This window comes from Brachycentrus maculatus, unplaced genomic scaffold (assembly GCF_059751285.1).
Source record: "Brachycentrus maculatus isolate JH-2025_06_01 unplaced genomic scaffold, ASM5975128v1 h1tg000018l, whole genome shotgun sequence".
In the NCBI taxonomy this organism is placed as follows: domain Eukaryota; kingdom Metazoa; phylum Arthropoda; class Insecta; order Trichoptera; family Brachycentridae; genus Brachycentrus; species Brachycentrus maculatus.
In genome coordinates, this window is record NW_028280772.1 from 1,594,819 (window position 1) to 1,616,824 (window position 22,006).

Genomic DNA, 22,006 nt, shown 5'->3' on the forward strand with positions numbered 1-22,006 from the left:
AATCGACGAAAAAAGCTATTTTTTCATCCTTAAATTCGCCTAAAATTATATTTTCATTCATTTATACGACAGTAATTTTTGGTAAATACTATATATTTTAAATTTAAGTTTTACTTGGTAATTGCCACTATTTATAAGAAATCTATTGCGACACGTGTTTCGAGGCATTCCGCATCATTTTTATGCATACGGTGTTTGAAAATGTCGCGAAATGCATCGAAATACATGTCACGAAAGATTTAGAGAAATAGGGATAATAACTAAGTAATACTTAAGTCAAAAGTATATTTTTTTAGTTAATATCTGTACCCGGGCACACGTGCTGTGGCTCAGTCTGGAATGGAAATAAAGGAAGGAGATAACACACATTTGAGTGAAAAAAGAACGGTAACAAACAAACTTATGAGGCGAATGTATTTGCTAATAGAAGCTGAAAAAGGCCCATAGAAAACTGGCATGATCAAATATTTCAAATACTTAAGCGTGGTCAGTTCAGGGGTCGAAATAATCGGCGAGTATGTATGTGGAGATGCGTGAATGTGGAAGAGGCGAAGATTGTTTGCATAGACAGATTGGTGTGATGCTTCAGTCCAGTGTAATATACAAGTAAAAAAAACTTATATTCATTTCGACCCCCCTGGGAATCGAACCAGGGACCTCCAGCACGGATGCCTGATGCGCTAACTACTACACCATGGAGGCGGACAAACATCGTGTATGGGCGCATGTTTTCTCATTATTTTTATAGTTGTTGTAGGGTGTTGTTACCAATTATCGCCGTAGGTCGAATGGATCTGTCCGGGTCTCGAATTCCGATACATATCATAAATTACTCCGTGTTTCAAATGGTACGTGTGAACAGTTCCAGGACATTGTAAGGTTTTAGTTTAATCTACATTATAAGCTCATATTGGAGCGGTGTCAGTGGCCGAATAGGAAATGTTCTCGCTTCGGATCTTTTTAGGGTTGAACCAAGCGAGCCAGTATTTATTTATCTATTTAAAAAAATATATTTATCAATTTATACACAAAGCGTCATGAGAATGGTAATATATGAAGGAGTTACAGGAAATTGAGTAGTGCGGTTGTCAGTCATGGGAAAAATGGTAAATGCTTCATTTGTGTAAACTGATGATCACTCGGCAGTCACTTTGTAGAGAATTAATACTTTGATTTGATTTAAAAATCTATCCATTTTTAATTCAAATGTAATTTAATTAAACCACATCCGCTCCCTATGCGGAGCATAAGGAGTCCACAAACTATCTCCAGGCTTTTCTGTCGGCCGCCAGCTCCCTTGCATCCTCCCAAGTCAGGTCCGCGTCCCGAATTGTCAGCAGTGGTCGTCCTGGGCGCCGCGAACCTGAAGCCTTGTAAAGGAGGCAAGCTTGATGGCGACTATCGGGAGGCATGTGGAGTTCATGGCCAAGTCAACTGAATCGCCTTTTCTTGACGACACTTGGGACCAAGAGTTGCTGCGTCCCACGCCTTATCTCTTCATTCCTCACAAAGTCAAGCCGCCGCACTCCTAAAATTCTCCGCAGACACCTGTTCTCAAAGCTCAGTATTCGGCTGCTCTAAGCCCTTGTAAGGTGCCATGATTCACACCCATTACAATACAAATCTTACTTGGTAAATATCACTATTTCACAAAAAAAATAATTATGTAGATTGCCCAGAGCTTTTATCACTCATAAATTTTAGAGTCCCGGGAGCACAGACCAGAAACAAAACTTTATTTAAAAGCCCTAAAATGCTCACCAAGTCCTACCAAAATTCATTTTAAATCGAGCCTGCGATATGTGGAATGTAATGCTTTATGAGATAGACATCAATAATATTTTTTTGATACGTTTATGTCAAATTGAGTATTTGAAATAGAAAATTTCTCTTATTTGATAAAAAATACATCTAACGTAAGTTTATTGTATAGTTATACTTTTATGTATATGACAGTCTATTTTTTATTTTTAGATTACTTATGTGAAAACCTGTAAATGGAATTTTATTTAATTTTTTTTTATATTATGTTATTTTGGTAAATATTCCGTTGGTTTTCCAATAAAAAATATTTAAAATATATATATATATATATATATATATATATATATATATATATATATATATATATATATATGTATATATATATATATATATATATATATATATATATATATATATATATATATATATATATATATATATATATATATATATATATATATATATATATATATTTATTATTTTCAAACACCGTATACGGTCACAATATATATATATATATATATATATATATATATATATATATATATATATATATATATATATATATATATATATATATATATATATATATATATATATATATATATATATATATATATATATATATATATATATATATATATATATATATATATATATATATATATATATATATATATATATATATATATATATATATATATATATATATATATATATATATATATATATATATATATATATATATATATATATATATATATATATATATATATATATATATATATATATATATATATATATATATATATATATTGTGACCGTATACGGTGTTTGAAAATAATGCGAAGTACATGGAAACACGTGTTATAACAGACATTGAGAAATAATGATATTTAAGTAATAAAAGTTTTATTAAAAATAAAATAATATTCTCGTATATATGTGTGGGCAGCCCTGTTAGTGTTGCTTGTACTAGAAGGAATCTATTTTATCGGCACGAGGGCACTCCATCCTCATAAACTTAGCGTAAAACATAAAGCTGTACCTTTTCACTCCTACTTTGACCCAACCTTGCGGGCACCTTGTACAAAATCACGAAAACACTGACCCGTTTTCAATACGCGCACTTAATACCTTTTTACATGTCGCTCATTTCTTTCAACAACGTCATATATAAAAAAAAAAACTTAATTTTTCAGAAGATCGTTTTTAAAGTTTAAAAACATAATAAAATGTATTAAAAATAAATATCAAGCGACTTATTGAACTTTTTACTGTACAACATCTTTTTAGGTTAAACCTGAATGTATTATTTCGAGAAATATGATCCACAAAGTTAATGCTTTCAATATTCAAAACATAAACCTGAATGTTTTTTCTCCATTTGAAAAATATTTAGTATATTTAAAAAAATAATTGAGCAATACTTTTTCTTCAAAATGCAAAAAAAAACTTTCTGCCCTGTAGCGGGTACATATTAAGTTTAAAATATGCCGCTTTTGCAGGGATGTAGTACCTTTTCTGGGCATTCCGAAAACATGCTTAACTGAAAATTGACTGATTTTTTATATATGACGTTGTTGAAGGGAGTGAGTGATATGTGTTATAGTTCTCCCAGTAGATGCAATCGAAGAATTCCCTGTCTTGTTTAGTGTTTATGTCGGGGTTGTCTATATACTTATTGAAATCTTTAGAGAAATAAGGGAGATATAAACAATAAAGGTTTAAACATTAGATATTTAAATAAAACAAATTTCATCAAATTTCCGTCATCGAACGTTTTATGAGGTCATATGGTTTATTGTCTATAGTTAGAGCTGTAATAGTAGTAGTGTGGATTGCTTGTTTACCACTACACTACCATTTGTGTTATACAAATATGAGGGGAGGGGGGGAGTGGGAGGGTGGACCATAGACATCAACAAATAGAGCCGCCAATAATTTAGAAAAGACACCAATATTAAAAAACTCCATCGTTTCTGTGACGTCATTCATTTCCAACTTACGAAAATAACGTTTTTTCCAAAAGAAAATTATGAATGAAAATATTGATTATATCGGCTGTTATAAACACTTCACGAGTCTAATACAACCCTTTATGGGTTGAGTATGTTAAATTAGATATTCCTCCCGTCTGACAAAGATCCATTCTATGAGAGCCATCTTAGATAAGAAAAATGTCAGCAACGGGTGACTTTACATATGTAGTTGAGTAAAAAAAAACTTTTTGCTGTACGTGAAATCTGACACGTGGCCCTTATATCATTTGTTACTTCCACTATCGATTCGAACAACTATCGATATTTCTCTAGACATGTTCTCAAATCTTATGATTTATGTTGTTCTGATTGATTTTCATTGTCTACCCGTTTTACATCTCTCTCTCCCGTATTATTTATATACTACCTGCATCTCCCTCCAACTCTCGCATACCTTTACTGGGTATAATACTATAGCCCAGTGGTTCTTAACCGGTGCTCCGCGAGCTTGTTGCAAGTGCTCCTCGAAATTATCTTCTTCTTCTTCCTTTTATAGATCATCAGGACTTTTCTATGCCTCCACCAGTCGCTCTCAGGATGTTGACTGCCGGCCATCTCTCCACCTTTTTTCAGGTCTGCCTGGGGGTCTACGTCCTTCAGGGTTTCCTTAAAAGGCGAAATGTGGAAAGATGTATTCCGACATTCCGTTTACATATTCATTCCAGTATCGCCTTCGTTGTCGTCCCCACTTCACGATATCTTCCCTCTTATACGTGCTCCGGATATCGGTGTTTTTCACGCGGTGTCGCAACGTGTTTCCGGTTATAGATCGGAGAGTTCTCATCTCAGAGATTCGAAGTGGAGATTTTGTGCCAGAAGTATGTGCTCTTGCCTTAATTCTATAACTAACGAAACTATGAAAACCAAAATTTTATGTTGGTTCATTTACTGTACGATTTAAGTTGCAAATGGCTAGATTGGCAAAATTGAAGTTGTGTGCACTCATCTCACAACAGCGGTCAAGATATATTTGATTCTGTATCATCATACTCAATCATGGGAGTTTTGTGAAGGAATTTGTACAGACGGTGGTCCATCAACGGTAACTTTTTTAAAGACCCTATATTTTATAACCTTGGCTTTGAAATTTGGATGAAGAAATGAGAGTAGCTATATCAAATATTAGACCTAATAGAGCTGAAATTTGTTAAAGCCGACAAGCTCAGATGTCACATTAAATCATTTTAGCCGTAAAAAATTCATTGGAGTATTAATGTTTTTTTAAATATTTTTATTAATATAGTTTTTATTAGTTATCCTTAAGTATTTTTTGGATCATTAGTTTTGGCGTACCGCGAATTTTCCTTACGATTTAAAGTGCTCCGTGACTTCAAAAAGGTTCAGAACCGCTGCTATAGCCTGACGCAGAAAGTCAACATTTAAGTGTAGAGGATCTATTTTAGAGCAAACTTGTAAAAAGGGTGGCGTTTCTAAGTTGAACTTGGAGCCTTTTTGTCGGAGCTTTTGACTCACGTGTGTTAGGTTAGGTTTTTTATATTTATTTCAGGAGGTAACAACGCTTCGCTTTTGTTAACTACGATCGAAATCTAAGGAACAAATTTTTCCCGAGGGCTCGAGCGCGTGTTTCGTATTTCTTCCTTAGATAAAAAGATAAATAACACTAGTCCTATGTCTGTTCTCAGAAATGATAATATGTTAAAAAAAATTATCACACAGTCGCGGTGACGGCTGCGGCCGACCACATATTATATGTTTACTCACTCGCTATATATAGAGATTCCTTATTTTGCCTTTTATTTACCTCCGGTATTGACACGTGTGACGTTTTACACATCAAACAGTATTTCAGAGATTGGTGATTTTTATATCGATGCCGATTCCACGACTGTTTGTTCTTCGTATCGCAATCCTCCAATTGCGCGGTATTTGTGTTTTATACACTCATATGTGCTTGAAAACCCTGTGGCACATTTTGTAAAATTAATAAAATAAATAAGACTCAGTTTTTTTTTTACTATTTTGTACTTTTTTTTGTTACTATTTTTCCAACCGGTTTCGACAAGCACCTTGTCTTCTTCAGGACTTGATACGTGGGTACTAACTAAACTTAACATAGAGAAATGTCCGTACTTAGGCGAGTAGGCGGGAAAATAAGTGGTTGACAAAAAAGAGAGGTTTGACGATGCACCTACGAAGGAAAGGCTCTGCTGTATTGGTCGGGGTCGTGGAGGCGTCTGCCTACACCACCTGATTGGTACTCGGATCTAACTAACTCATTAGTCAGCTACCCTGTCACTGGGATTGTCTTGAGCTGATTAATTCATCCTTTTTTAAACATCTTAACATAGATGAAGTTGTCAATATATCCAGAAGTTCCGAAAATTTGAGTAGTGTGGTTGTCAATCATGGGGTAGAATTGGTGAATGTTACACGTGTGTAAAGTGATTACTTAAACCAGCCTATGACGGTCGTCAGCCCCGTTAATGCCCAGACTTCCATATTCTTCTTCATCTTTGATGAGATGTCAAAATATAATTAAAAAAAAAACTGTTGGCAAATGTAGTCAGAAATAGGAGAAAAGTTAGTCCGAGAAAAACCTGGCATGTTCAAGTATGTCAAATACTTGAAATTGTCAGGTCAAAAGTCGGAATAATCGGCAGGTATGTAAGAGGAAATAGACGCATGAATGCGGAAGAGAACGAAGAACACTTTCAAAGACAAACATCTATCATTGTCTAATATTCGGAATAATCGTCGGATATGTATGAGGGAAAGCATGAATGTGGATCAGGCGAAGAATGTTTGCAGACTGAATGTGTGGCGTATTTATTCTCTCTGCTTATCCCTGCGGAGAAGCAGCATATGTTAGCTAGTTAGTTTTTTTATATCTCATTTGGAATTTAGTAAAATAAACCAGAAATCATCTCAAATTTTATAAAATAAAACAACTTTGTTTTAACCACTTTTTCTAACCGGTTTCGACAAGAACCTTGTCATCATCAGGGTTTATGTACTAATTCTAACACATTGAAATACTCACAGTTAGGTTATAATCTCAAATTTGCTTAAATACAGACACCGAGCCATTTTAGAAGTGAAACATAACGTATGCTAATTGCCCGCAGATTGTTCAACGGACGATTTCCGATTATCTCGGATTTAAAATGTCGTTTCTCAGTAACGCATGTCCAAAACACTACTAAGAACAAGACCAAAATCAAATACTTCACTGCGAAAAGAAAAACTGGTTCCCGCAGGTATGCAGTGTGGTAGTACGTTTATACATATCAAATACATTCCGCGCAAAAAACGTACCGGACCAAATTCGTCAACGTTTCGCGGACCGTTGACTAGTACGAATTTATGGGCGATAAACGCCTCGGCTTACGCACACAGGTTGTCATAACGACTCATGGCGAGCTTTAACGTTCGATAGACCGCAACGTAATTTCCTGTAAATCCATGTAACGTTTAACGTTTTTTTTTGCTCACCGTTTTATGAATGGATATTCTTAAGTTTTATTATATTTAAGTTTTGTTTTTTAAAATAAAAGAGTTATCATAACTGATGACGAGGTTTTGGAACGAAGGGAGGATATTCGATAGATGGCAATTTAATTTTCTTTACACATTTGGCGGAATTGAATTTTTTGCTTAAAACACCGTTTTTGCGTTGAAAAAATACGTTTTTCTTCGAATTAATTATATACTTTTGAAAATAAAAGTGTCATTGAAAGGTGAATAGTTTTAAAAAATTTATTATTTTTTGACATCTCATCAAAGATGAAAAAGAATATGGAAGTCTGGGCATTAACGGGGCTGATTATCTCCTGTAATTGGAGATAATCCAGATTTTGTGAACAAGCATTTGGACACACTCAACATGTTATTTAAAAAATATATATTAAAATATTTTTTCAGTATTCAAGTATAAAATAATTTTTTTTTTTAAACATTTTGCTCGGAGACACGTTTGGTTGTTGCGCAGGCGGTTACTAATTTAATCGTATGTTTGCGAGTACCCCCTTAAATAATAATCGTTGACTAATTCATAATCATTGGCTAATTCGATACATTGCAAGGTTCTTATTTCAAACTTACTTGCGTTTACACAAGAAATTATTTTTATAATTAAGTAAATACAACTTCGTTTTAAAATCACTATAAATGTTTAATTATAACTTAATTATAAAGTCTACCGGTTTCGAAGCTACCGGCTTCTTTTTCAAGACTGATTAATATTATGTATTACCTACGTAAGTTTTAATCAGTCTTGAATAATAAGCGGTTAGCTTCGAAACCGGTAGACATTATAATTAAGTTATAATAAAATATTTACAGTGATTTTGAAACAAAGCTATATTTAATTATAAAATGGAAAATCACAAAGTTATTGCTTGAAATATAAATAATATTATTTTTAAATTTATTATTAGTTACAAGGAGTACAGAATAGAATGGTGGTGTGTTTAACCCGTATGCGATCGTTCTTCATACCTGTATTCCGGTCGTGTTGAGTTGAGGATATTCGTGCGCCAACCGCCTCGGAGTCACGACTTCGCATCGTCCCAGGCACGTTTCGCCAACCCCGCGGATCATGCTATGTAGCCGCCAGTACCTTGTGTGCTCTACCGAGATCACGAAAGCTCTTTCCGATACACAAGCTATCTTCGACTTATCTGCGAGTACGAATTCTCCAATTGCCTCGACTCGAATGGAATAGGGTTGAACAGGACTCTATTATCTACGTACAATATAATACTGGGCATATATTATAATATGCATTAAGACGATTTGTCAGCGTGTTGCATTGGTTTGGGTATGCATGTAGAATGCCCAAATAAAGGAAAACTTGACCTGATCACGTATTTCAAACACTTGGGAATGGTCAAACAAAGAGTCAGAATAATCGGCACGTATATAAATAATAATATCGTTAAATGAAAGTTTATATTGAACTATTTTCGTAAAATATTACTTCAACACTTATATTCATATGGACCATATATAGACTTGGATATGTGTGAATCTAGAAGAAGCGAAGATTGTTTGCAAATACATATTGGTGTGTCGTTCTGTTCTCTCTGCCTACCCCTGCAGTGAATCATCCGGACGATTAATTAGTTACTTGAATAAGGGAGTTTCTCAAATAATCGCTAAAAATTATCTAAACACTTTATTATTTTGAGTAGTATTTTAAGTATCTAAACTTAAGATGAAGCGTGTATCCTTTTTTATACGAAAGAAGATGGAAGTCTGGGCATCCTTAGTCTTGTGGCCTGGCATTTGGATGGCTTAAGTGACCTTTTTATCCACTTGTGTTACGTTCACCATTATACCCATTGTAAAACATCCATATTGCATTAATTCAATGCCTATTTTTCAAATTATTTTTTGGTATATCATCAAAGATGAAGAAGAATATGGAAGTCTGGGCATTTACGGGGCTAACGACCGTCAAAGGCTGGTGTAAGTGATCACTTTACGCACGTGTAACATGCACCAATTCTACCCATTATTGACAACCAAAATCTGTGCTCAAATTCTTGAAGTTCTATATAAATATAAACCAATTTAGAAACCTTGTTCATGAATCGCTATAACTAGAGACATCTATTGGTGAGATAAAAAGAAGCTCTTTATTGAGCATATTTCACATTATTTTTTATGAGATGTCAAAAAATTATATGAAAAATAACTCCTTTAATTGGAGATAATCCAGATTTGTGAACAAGTATTTGGACACACTCAAAATGTTGCTATTGTTCAATATTATAAGGAACTTAAAGATGCTGGTAAAAATGCGCTCCTCTCTACGTTAACTTTTCTCTCTCATGTAACGAAATGTACTTTATAAACGTGATGGGTCCTTGAAATTTCACTTTCTATTTCCGTCAAATTATCGATTATCGAATCGCCGTCTAAAAAATCATATTTGATTTGTAGTAGAGTAACGTTTAATACGATGGTTTCGATGTTGGATTATACCCTTCTATCAACGAGGTACTCGTTATAATGCGCTCTTTCCCAAAAACACATAACATTCTCAACGCCTTGTTACGATAAATTTCCTTTGATGGAGCTTTAAGTTTTCAGTTATTGTAAAACAAATCACGCGTGCTTTCGAAACCAATTTGTTACAGGCTGCAACAATGTGCGTCCCGTACCCATGTAGAATAGCTCGTCCGGCGTGGCGTTATGGGGGTATAGACACACTTCAATAAAGGAACGTCTTGTTTTACTTGGAGCGTCGAGTTAACAACATGCTTACGTTCATTTTTATTTCCCTTTGTGTTCATGGAGAACTTTTTGTTCGACATGAATATGTACGTTGTGGTTTATTTTAAAAATATGTACATTCTCTCCGATCGATAAATGTGAAAAGGGTATTATTTACGATAGTAAATTTTCACATGTGGGATGAGCGCATTTGTATGTATAGGGAGGTACAGCAAAATTCTACTTGGGCGGGAATTCGATGATCGATAATTGGACGAGAGTTGACGGTGAAATTTCAAGGACGTGTCACGTTTATGAGAGATATTGTGTTAAAAATCTTATTTTTTTATATGTGAGAGAATAAACACTTAGAAGGAGATAGAAAGCTACACATTGCAATGCCGCAAGAGTAGAGCAGAGACAAGGACAATTTCTTGAATGTTTTTCGCAGATACTTTGTGGTACATTTTATAAACTTTATAAAATAAAACAAGTTTGTTTTAACCGCTTTATATTGGTACACTTTATCCAACAGGTTTCGACAAGAACCTTGTCATCCTCAGGGTTTATGTACTAATTCTAAAACATTGAAATATTCATAGTTAGGTTAAAGTTAATTACCCTTCCCTTACGATACCAAAAACTTATACGCACTCCGTACACCATATGAAAATGTGTTTAAAAAAAACAATAATATAACAATTAATAATAAATTTATATTATCCACTGACACTTCGTGATGGAATTGCATTTTTAATTTATTATTAGATTAAAACCAATATTTTTAGCTTTTCCACTTTTTTATTTGACCAGCGACCGGGTTTCGTCGTTACCGACATCATCACCAGTCTGATGATGTCGGTAACGACGAAACCCGGTCGCTGGTCAAATAAAAAAGTGGAAAAGCTAAAAATATTCGTTTTAATCTAATAATAAATTAATTAATAATAACAATTAGTTTAAGAGGACAATTTCTCTCAAGTTAGTCAGATAGTCGACGTCAGGGGATTGATTTTAGATGGGAGATGCATTTATTATTTACATTGCTTATTATGTACAAGGTTTATATATCAATTAGTAGATATTTGCTTCTTCTAGCTAGTGTGGGCCAATCAGGAACTTGTCAGCGTTTGCTCATTGCTGGGAGGAAACCACGTTGCACTCCTCAGGAGAAGGCGGACTGTTGACTATCGTCAACAGACCTTCCATTCGAACAGAAGAGAGTTCAGCATTTTGTGTCCTGCTTGGTTTATGGTAGCAATGTCCTTCATTAGTTCTATCATGTATCATAGATACCACCTCTCGTGAGAGTTCCTTGTGAACTAACACGGATCCAATGTCGGATAGGTCCTCCCTCAGGATCCTACACGTTGTCTTTGTACCAAATAAAACTCAATTAGTTGTCTGACACACTCAGATGGTTTTTCGAACTCCATTTTTTTTTTAAATCATTCAAACCCTTATCTGCACCCAATGGTGCATAGGGCACTGCATCATATAAATGCAGTATTATCTTGATCGTTTACATAAGAAGTAAAGGTGATCAACCTTCCGCTTTTGGTACCAGTCCAGGGTAATGTTGAATAAATATTATAGTGAAAAATCACTTATATCTATTTGAACCCGGGACCCCCAGAACGGTAGCCGAGCGTGTTGACCATTACACTACGGAGTCGTATAATACAATCTGTTACAAATGTTTAATTTTCAGTAATCTTTTTTTTTTCTTTTAAATCCATCGTGGCGAATTGCCGAAGGGTTGCTGGCAACACGTGGTTTTGTTTGAACGCGTGATAACGTATGCGCATCAGCCTGTCGCGAGTGCGTGTGAATGCGGTGTGGTCGTAACTCGGTCGATAAGGCTGCCGAGGCAGTACAATGAGATTGCGAATACTTTAGCTGTCTGTCGGATATTGGTTACTGCTCGTTGCTCATCGGCCGCTCAGGAAACAAGGATAAGTACGCCATAAAGTTCCATTTGCGGTGTTCGGGGATCACCTCTCGCGTGATATATCGCCTCCACGCCACTCACCCACAGGACCTGGCGAATAATTTAGTTTCACTCGTACAAATATCAGAAGCCTTATACAATAACTTACTTCTTCTTCTTCTTCATCTTTTTGTAGGCCTAGTGGCCTGTTTTTAAGAGGGATTAGCCTCCCGCGATGTCGATTCCCGATCTATCGACCCATCTCTTTGGTGGTGTGCCCGGGAGTCGTTTACCATGGGGCTGGCCGTCCAGTGCGATGTGGGGGAGTCTGGATGGTTCCATTCTCCTCAAATGCGCATACCATTGTCTCCTTCGTTGCCTTCCCCACCTAACGACATCTTCGATCTCACATATTTCCCTTAGCCCGACGTTTTTTATTCTATCTCGAAGACTCTTGCCTGATATGCTTCTTAATAACTTACGTAATAGTTTATATTTACCTTGTATTATATTTGCATTTATCGTAGTCCTCACGGGGGTATCTCAGAAGTCTCGATCTCTCAGAAGAATGTGCGACAAAACGATGTATGATACCATAGATGTTCGAATAGTGAAATAAGGAAGGAATGCAAAGCTGAGACAAGCATTATCGATGAATTTAAGAAAGGTGTGTTGAGATGGTTTGGACATGTAGAACGAATGAGTGAGGAAAGAAAGGTAAAACAAATTTATGAGGCGAATGTAATTGGAAAAAGGACCAGAGGAAGACCGAGATCAGGTATGCCAAATACTTGAAAGTGGTCAGGTAAGGAGTCGTAATAATCGGCAGATATGTATGAGAAGATGCATGAACGTGGAAGAGGCGAAGAATGTTTGCAAAGACAGAGTGGTTTGGCGTTCTATTCTGTGGCGTGGTGGTTAGTTAGTAGTTAGTTAGCTTACGGGGGTACTCGATGTATGCGAGGTATATGAGGTACTGGATGGTTTTTCGAACTCCATTTAAAAAAAAATCATTTAAACCCTTATCTGCACCCAATGGTGCATAGGGCACTGCATCATACAAATGTTATCTTGATCGTTAACACACGAAGGAAAGGTGATCAGCCTTCCGCATAAGGTACCAGTCCAGGTAAATGAATAAATATTACAGTGAAAAAATTACTTAAATTTATTTACCCCCCCCCCCCCAGGGAATCGAACCCGGGACCTACAGAACGGTAGCCGAGCGTGCTGACCAGTACACTGCGGAGGCGGACTAAATAAATAATTTCAAAATAAATTAACAAATACATTTTTCCTCTATGAAGCGTCGTTATTTATGGGCAATCTCTGTTCCAAACGTCAACACTCCGCTCGTCTTCGTCTTCTACTCCGTGTGGGCTCGTGTCCATACGAAGCCGGCAAACAAGACCCGCGAAGGCGATCCACAAATCTTACGTTCGTCTCGGCTGGCCGTATGGCGGCGTCCCTCTCGCGCCGCTAAATGAACTACCATATAAGAAAAGGCGCTCAGCGTATACCTACTCGATGGGTGTTTTTTGTTCTTGAGGCACGATCACAGTAAGAGACCTAACACGTTGAACTAAATTATTAATTTAAAAAATAAATTAAAATAAGTATATATAATTTTGTATATTAAAAGCATGGATAAGTTTGTGTTATGGTAATAAAAAATAGTATGGGATTACAAGGAGATGATAAGGAGCGTGTTTTAAAAGTACATATTTTTATTTACTTATTATTTTTATTTATTATTAAAATATTGGGTCGGAAAGTCATTGCGTATTTTACTAACAGCTTGTATTTTTATACATGTCGCTCATTCCTTTCAACAACGTCATATATCAAACAACTTGATTTTTCAGATCCTTTTTAAAATTAAATAAAATAATAAATTTTTATATTATCCACTGACACTTCATCATCACTTCGTGATTTAATTGCATTTTTAATATATTGTTAGATTAAAACCAATATGTTTAGCTTTTCCACTTTATTTTTACACACTTTACACACTTTCTTAATTTAATCGGTTATGCTTATGCCTTGCATTCTTTCTTTATATCACATCAACAACATCTTTCATACACCGTTTTGACGCACATTCAATTGAGAGAATTTTTTAGCATTTTACTAAAATCCTTTAATTTTAGGAAAATGCTCAAATTTGTCTGTCGATGGTTGCTCCTCGTTGGTAGGGACAAATGGAAAGAGAATTAATTAGAGTCCAGGCTTAATATGTAAGATTATCTTTATGATAAAACCTTTCTATTGTTAATTGTTATTGTATATTGTATAAAATCTAGTAATTAAAAAAAAACTTTTTGCATTAACATGTAAGTATTTCGGCTCAACGCAGGCTATGCCTAAGAGCCGTCATACGTATAATCAATAAAATGTAAAAACAAATGTATCCATGTACCTAAAATAAATAATAATAAAAAATCGATGAAATAGATATATAAAACTTTTGATTTTTTAATATTTATGAATATAATGATCATCGATCCTTTTGTATGTTGAGTATGTTACGTTTTGTCCAATATTACTCCGGAGTGAATATAGCTCATTGCCCAAATCTTTATTGGTTGTAATTATTATCTACGTGTGTGATGGCTGATTGATTCCACACACGTTTACGTGCCGTGTACGTATACGATAATTTCGAACACACGCGTGTTCAATACCTCTCATTCTCGAAGATACAAGATTCCAGGATCCAAGATGGCCGCCGCAGAAAGCAGCGCCCCAAGTGGAAAATCCAAGAAGTTTCAACACTCACCTGGCCTTCTATCCCTTTCCAACACCGAACGCAGGCCATCAGCCTTCTCCCTCTTCTAACTCAAAGCCTACCTGTTGCTCGGAATGATCGCAGCATCAGCGAAGTAGCATTTACGTTTTATCTCGGCCTCACGTTGGCTAAGAAATAATTTACAAAATACGTGAATATCTCGTTGAAGCCTACTTTTATTCAATATTTTCTGCTATTGAATTGTCAGTTTTGTGTTATTTTCATATAACAATTCGTGAGTTTCTGCAGCAATTGTATAAATCTTATTTTCTCGCAGTTTAACGCTTGAAAGGTTTAAAAAAAAGCGCCACCTGTATAAGGTAAGAATATCCTCTATTACATATTATGTTTACGTTTGATCTAAAATATGCTTTCAAACCTTTGGTACTCAGAACGACAGTTATGATGTTAAAATTATATGTTTTATTAATTTATCAATAATTTAAAAAAAAAAATAAATCATGTTTCGTATTACATAGGCATCTACAAAATTATAGTATTACAGTGTCGTATACAAGTATGTATGTAATATACGAGTAATATCAGTAAGTACATTCTTTAACTGCTGTTTGTACGTAATTATAATTTTACAATTGCGGTCGTGATTTCTTAAATCATAAAGCTATACTTTTTAAAACTATTATTTTATTTTTCATTATTTAATATTTTTTATTTATAATTTTGTTTTTAAATATTATAAAACAAGACTTGACACTGGCAGAAACATTGTTTCACTGGGTGGCTACCAAATAATAAAAAAATAAAATACATAATAATTTTAAAGACAAAACGTATCAAAATATAAATATTGACACACAATATGTGCAAATTTAATATTGTCATACATCGCTCACTCCTTTCAAGAACGTCATAATTCAAAAAACTCGATTTTTCAGGAGAACGTTTTTAAAGTTCAAACATAAAATACAATGTTTTAAAAATAAATATCAAGCCACTTATTTAACTTTTTACTGTGCAATAAATCTTTTTAGGTAAAACCATAATATTTTTTCTCCATTTGAAAAATATTTAGTATATTTAAAAAAATAATTTAACAATACCTTTTCTTCAAAATGCAAAAATAACACTTTCTGCCCTGTAGCGGGTAAATATTAAGTTAAAAATATGCCGCTTTTGATGGGATATAGTTCATTTTCTGGGCATTACAAAAACATGCACAACTCAAAATTGACGATTTTTCATTTATGACGTTCTTGAAAGGAGTGAGCAACGTATGTATTTAAAAACTTACGATAAAAACATAAAAAAAAATATTTTACTCGATCTAAGAAATCATTTAAACATCAGTGACTTCAAACTATTTAATCAGCCAATAATGTAATATTAAAAAGATACGGGTTGATGGGCTGTTATCTTGATCATTATTTGAAAGTGATTTTTTTCACTTTACATGTGAGTCGGAATAATCGGTCGGTATGTATGAGGAGATGCGTGAATATGGAAGGGGGGAAGAATGTGTGCAAAGACAGATATCCTCTACCTACCCCTGCGGAGAAGCGGCTTGATGGTTAGTTAGTGTATATATATTGTTAAAATATAAAAAATATTTTTTTAAAAATATGTAATTTAAGAATTACACCGACAAGACACATAAGGTGGTTTGGTGGGTCTCCGCAAAAAAACGTACATATATGAATTTATTTACAACATTTTGAGTGTGTCCAAATACTTGTTCACAAAATCTGGATTATCTCCAATTACAAGAGTTATTTTCATATTATTTTTTGACATCTCATCAAAGATGAAGAAGAATATGGAAGTTGCCCAGACTTACATATTCTTCTTCATCTTTGATGAGATGTCAAATAATAATATGAATTTATGAATTATATTGTATAAATGAGTGGTGTGGCGTTCTATTCTGGTAGGTATTAAGAGCAGAGGAAGACCGAGGGAAGCTTGTCATTATCTTTACACAACTGTCGCTATTGTAGTTATCCGCCACAGGCACTCGGGACAAAATAGAGTTTATATTTGCGAGCTGTTTGTAATTTGAGTCAGTTTGTTTGAACAGGTATCGGTAGTGAAATGTGGCAACGGCTCTATTTAGTAAACACAAAAGAGATAATAAACCTGCGCGAAGAATGGCAATATTGATCTGGATGATAATAATATTCAGTGTTTATAGCGTCGTTTGTGCACCGACAGACATCTGTCTTTATTACTAGGTAAACCGACTCCCAGTCACTTATTGGCTATTTTCTCCCTTCAAATGTAACTAACTAATAAATCTTCATGACACTACTCCGCAGGGGTAGGCAGAGAGAATAGAACGCCAAGCCTATCTGTCTTGATAATTTTTATTCTCCTCTTCTAATTTCATGACCCGTCCAAGTATTTTTCAAAATAAATCAAGCCAAAGCATTTCCAACTAATCGAATATTTGCCTCATCAATTTATCACTCATTCCTCTACATGCCAAAACCATCTCAACACTCGTTTGTCAAGGATATTCGTTAACACAGAATTCAATCACCGGCCGACCACCGGAGAGGTCACACGTCTTTTCACTCCCGATTTTTTAAGGAATATTTATTTTTATATAATTTTAGTTTTTTAGAATATATATATACATATATATATATATATATATATATATATATATATATATATATATATATATATATATATATATGTATATATATATATATATATATATATATATATATATATATATATATATATATATATATGTATATGTATATGTATATATATATATATATATATATATATATATATATATATATATATATATATATATATATATATATATATATATATATATATTTATATGGAAAAAATATTTTAATATATTTTTTTAACTCCTCACCTTTCAATAACACTTTTTTTTTCAAAAGCATATAATTATTTCGAAGAAAAACTATCTTTTTCAATGCAAAAACGGTGTTTTAATGTTGTTGAGTTGCGACTTACGAACGAATACTGGGCCCTAATTTTAATCAATAATGCTCGTCTTAGCCTTGCATTCTTTTCTTATAACACCATATATCATACATGGTTTTACCGCACTGAGGGATCGCATTTAACTGCATTCAGTCTACTTCCATCCTTCTATCGCCAACTCCATGCCTCATTTCCATACATTAGGTTTGGTATTAAGACTCCACGTGTACCGCCAGTTTAGCTCGACTGCATTGCTTTTATTTGCCGTAATATATGAAAATTGGTTGCTGGAATTTGATTACTGAATCTTTGTCAGCATTTCCAGTCAAGTATTTTTTGCTTGGAAATGGAACTAGTCGCTTTTCAATGTTGCCCAACATTTAAAATCCTGAATAAGCAGAAAAGGGTAATATGATATTTGATCGAGTCGCTGATAAAAATAAAATGTTGCTAGAATTTATTTGTTTGAAAATATTTTTATGTGAACAGTAAATTATGCAACTTAAAGACCTCCTTAAAACGCGAAACGACTTGGTATTTTATTATTTTTTCAGCCTTTTTTGTAGAAGATTATTATCACATACATAATTAAAAAGTAGAATTAATTGCTAATAATTAAGTATATAATTCAGTTATAATATTTGAATATTTACAATGTTAGTTAAAATATTGTTTATTACACACACACACACACACACACACACACACACACACACACACACACACACACACACCCTCTTCGTTCTTCACACATGCTCATTTTCTCTCATAAATACGTGTCCATTTGCTAGATCTACACTAAATATTTTGTACTCCGCAATATCTATGTTTCTGTGGTTAACTATAATTGGCTTGTTTAATGTAGGTAGATCATGCTAATCTATAATGTTTTGTATCACATATGTTGCTGTTGTCAAACCAAATAAATAAATAAAATAAAATTGATTCGGCATCATTTTGTATTCCCTCCTGGGAATCGAACCCGGGCTCTCCAGCACGGTAGCCAAACGTGATAACCACTACACTATGGAGGCAGACAATTTGGAAAAAACTACATACTTGCTTTTTTATTGAATAAAATGCAGTTCTACAAATAAGTGTTAATAGAAAACTTAAATTTAATTATTATCTTTATAAAATAAATTAACTTTGTTTTCACCACTTTTTTTACTAATATAATTTAACCTACCAGTTTCGACAATACCTTGTCATAATCAGGGTTTATTTTAATTCAAAAACATTAATAATTTTAAAAATCTCACCAAAAACTTCCACACACTCCGTAAAAGTCCTAAATCTTATTTTTATTCTAAATGTTTTTGGTGAGAGTATTTTAATGTTTTTAATATTTAAATAAACCCTGATGATGACAAGGTTCTTGTCGAAACCGGTAGGTTAAATTGTATTAATAAAAAAAGTGGTGAAAACAAAGTTGATTAATTTTATAAAGTTTATAAAATGTGTCACAAAGTATCTGCGGAAAACATTCAAGAAACTAATTATTAACATTTATTTACTGAAACATGCATTTCGGTGTACTCTAACGTAGCTACTCTGCGTAAAGTGAAAGTCTACTGACGAAGTCCCAAGACGTAGGCAGCGTGACGTCACGTCCGCCTACGCCAAATCTTTATACGTTCAACCATGTATACTGCAATGTATTGTACGTAAGAAAAACATTAGATAATATTAAAGGCATGCTTTGATAAAAAAATCCCAGTTTTATTAGTTTTGATTTTTTAATTTCATTAATTGATTTGGCAGTCACTTTGTGGTAAAATTTATCCATTTTTGATTGATGTTTTACTTAGTAAATACCACTATTTCTTAAAACCATTTATTTCTTACTGTGACACGTGTTTCGATGCATTCCGCATCATTTTCAAACACCGTATCACGAAACGCGTGACCCGGCCGCTTTCGAGTATTTGACATACCTGATTGTGCCAGGTTATCCTCGGTCTTCCTCTGCTTTTATATTGAATTTAAAGAAATGTCATATACAAAATTCGATTATGGTTTGATTTAGCTGTCAGTAAGCTGTTTCGTACTTATTTGAAAATAAAGCCAGAGGTATGAAAAAAAATCTAGTGACAAAATGCATACATACAAACATTCAAAAGTTAGTGCTTCAAATGTAAATTATAAGTTAATTTTTTTATACATGATTTTGGTCCTAACCCACAAAATTTCTATACAATACTCGTATAAAAAAAACCTATAAAAATTCGGATATGTTAGTCATATGTCTTCAACCATCAAATCGATTCTCCGAAAATCAAATATTATGCCTTAAAAAGGAGGAAAGCTCGAACCGGTCAAACAGCTTCACGGCATAATGCGACGTAACTACGTCGCCATAAGAGCCAAATTATTTTGTCCCGGAAAAGTGACGTACGGCGCTAATGACGCGACAGTTGGTGCCGTTCTATTTCGTACGAGCGTTAGAGTACGTATCGATAGTTTACAGTGCTGTATGAACGTTAGAACCGTCGCTCGCGTGGGAGGCGCTGCCACAACTTGAAGGTTATTTTTCCTTATAAGGTGTACAGTTGATGCAAAGCCATCTCTTCAACCCGAACTAATCGTGTATCTATCATTTTACTATTTTAGAAGTTAAATTTCTTGGGCTTAGATTCGAATAAAGGACGAGAATTGAGAGGGAAATTTCAACGACGCGTCACGTTTATAAGGCACAATTCGTTACATCGCGATGGTCTTGGAAGAGGTAAAGATAAAATCCCTATGGTCTGGGGGCAAAACATCATTCTTTCTCCGAGTAATTAAATATTTTTTTATTACTTATGACCGGACGAAATTATATATATTTTTTAAAACCCTCATCCGCACCTGATGGTGCATAGGGCATTGCATCATATAAACGCATAGTTCTCTTGATCGTTAACACATGATTTGGAAGGTGATCAGCCCTTTGCTTCAGGTCCAGGGTTATATCGAATAAACATTAGAGTGAAAAAATCACTTATATTATATTTATTTGTCCCCGCCCTGGGAATCTAACCCGGGACCTGCAGTACGGTACTTGATCTGAATGGATTATAATCCTATTGATGAATGTGTAATACATTTAGACCCAAAACTCGCGACTATTGTCGTTGGAATCACATCTCTAAGACCAGTTCTGATAGTCCCATATGTTGATACAAACCTCCTTAAATTATCTCCGGACCAAATATGAGCATATGGTAGTATATAGTATCGCCGATCAACCGCACAGATGCGCTGTGTTCATATTACTGCATCCACCCAAAGGTTATAAATACACACTGTTTACAAATGAGTTGTGTTACACAATTTAACCCGTTTTCATGCCAAATACGATTGGATTACTTTAAATATTAAATATTCAAATAAACACTGATTTTTTAAGTCTATTTAACTGTATTTGATTGTTTAAAAAAAACACATGAAAATACATTTTTGACAATTTTTTCATTCCATTTAATTTTCAGTCCATTTAATCCTCACATTCGTTTGAAAATGCCATGACAAGGCTAAACAATTGTCACAAATTTATTTTTAAGTATTTTTTTACAATAAAAAAACATAAAAAAACAGTGTTTGTTTTTAACATTCAATATATAAATTAAAAGAGCTCTGCAAATTAAACTCCAAATCTATTAGTAATAATAAGCATTATCGTAATTGTAAATACCGGAACATTTTGTAATTATTTACTACGCGTAATATCAGTTTCAATTTCAAAAGAAAATCCTGTGTGATGAATTCAATTTAATAGTCCATTTTCATTATTGATAATGAAGTTATGTAAAACATGTGTTCTGTGATAAAAGTTTAAATATTTAAAAATTTAAATATGTCTCCCGAGTTTCAAAACCTAGATTCGTGATCTAGTATTTGGATATACTCAATCTTGTGAAATGAAATCTTGAAAGTAACTCCAATTACAGTTATAAATTTAGTTATAATTACATAATTATCGGCGATAGTGTTTTATAAAAGTCCTATAACGTGACCATAGATTAACTTTATAAATCCTATGAAAAGCTGCTCAACGCATAAAATACCATTTTCATATGTTTCTTAAAACCATACACTTATTTTGAACTCTAATTACATTCCTCGTCAGCCTCCGTAGTGTAATGGTCAGCACGCTCGGCTACCGTTCTGGAGGTCCCGGGTCCGATTCCCAAGGGGGGTAAAATAAATATAAGTGATTTTTTTACTGTAATATTTATTCAATGGACTGGTACCTGAAGCGGAGGGCTGATCATCTTTCCTTCATGTGTAAACGATCGAGATAACACTGCGTTTATATGACACAGTGCCCTATGCACCATTGGGGTGCGGATAAGGGTTTTTATTATTATTATTAATTATATATAAATTAAG

The 22,006-nt window shown here is 33.9% G+C and overlaps 1 protein-coding gene across 3 annotated transcripts in view; it reads left to right on the forward strand.

Moving 5' to 3' along the window:
• Egfr (epidermal growth factor receptor) overlaps positions 1 to 22,006 on the forward strand; it is a 282,040-nt gene that overhangs the window by 184,509 nt on the left and 75,525 nt on the right. Inside the window, exon 1 of one of the 3 annotated variants that reach the window (XM_088267431.1) lies at positions 14,739 to 15,027. The exons of the other annotated variants lie outside the window; for them this stretch is intronic. The gene's annotated coding sequence lies outside the window, so the exon portion shown is untranslated. Of the gene's footprint in view, positions 1 to 14,738; positions 15,028 to 22,006 lie in introns of those variants that run through there. 3 annotated transcript variants of the gene reach the window in all.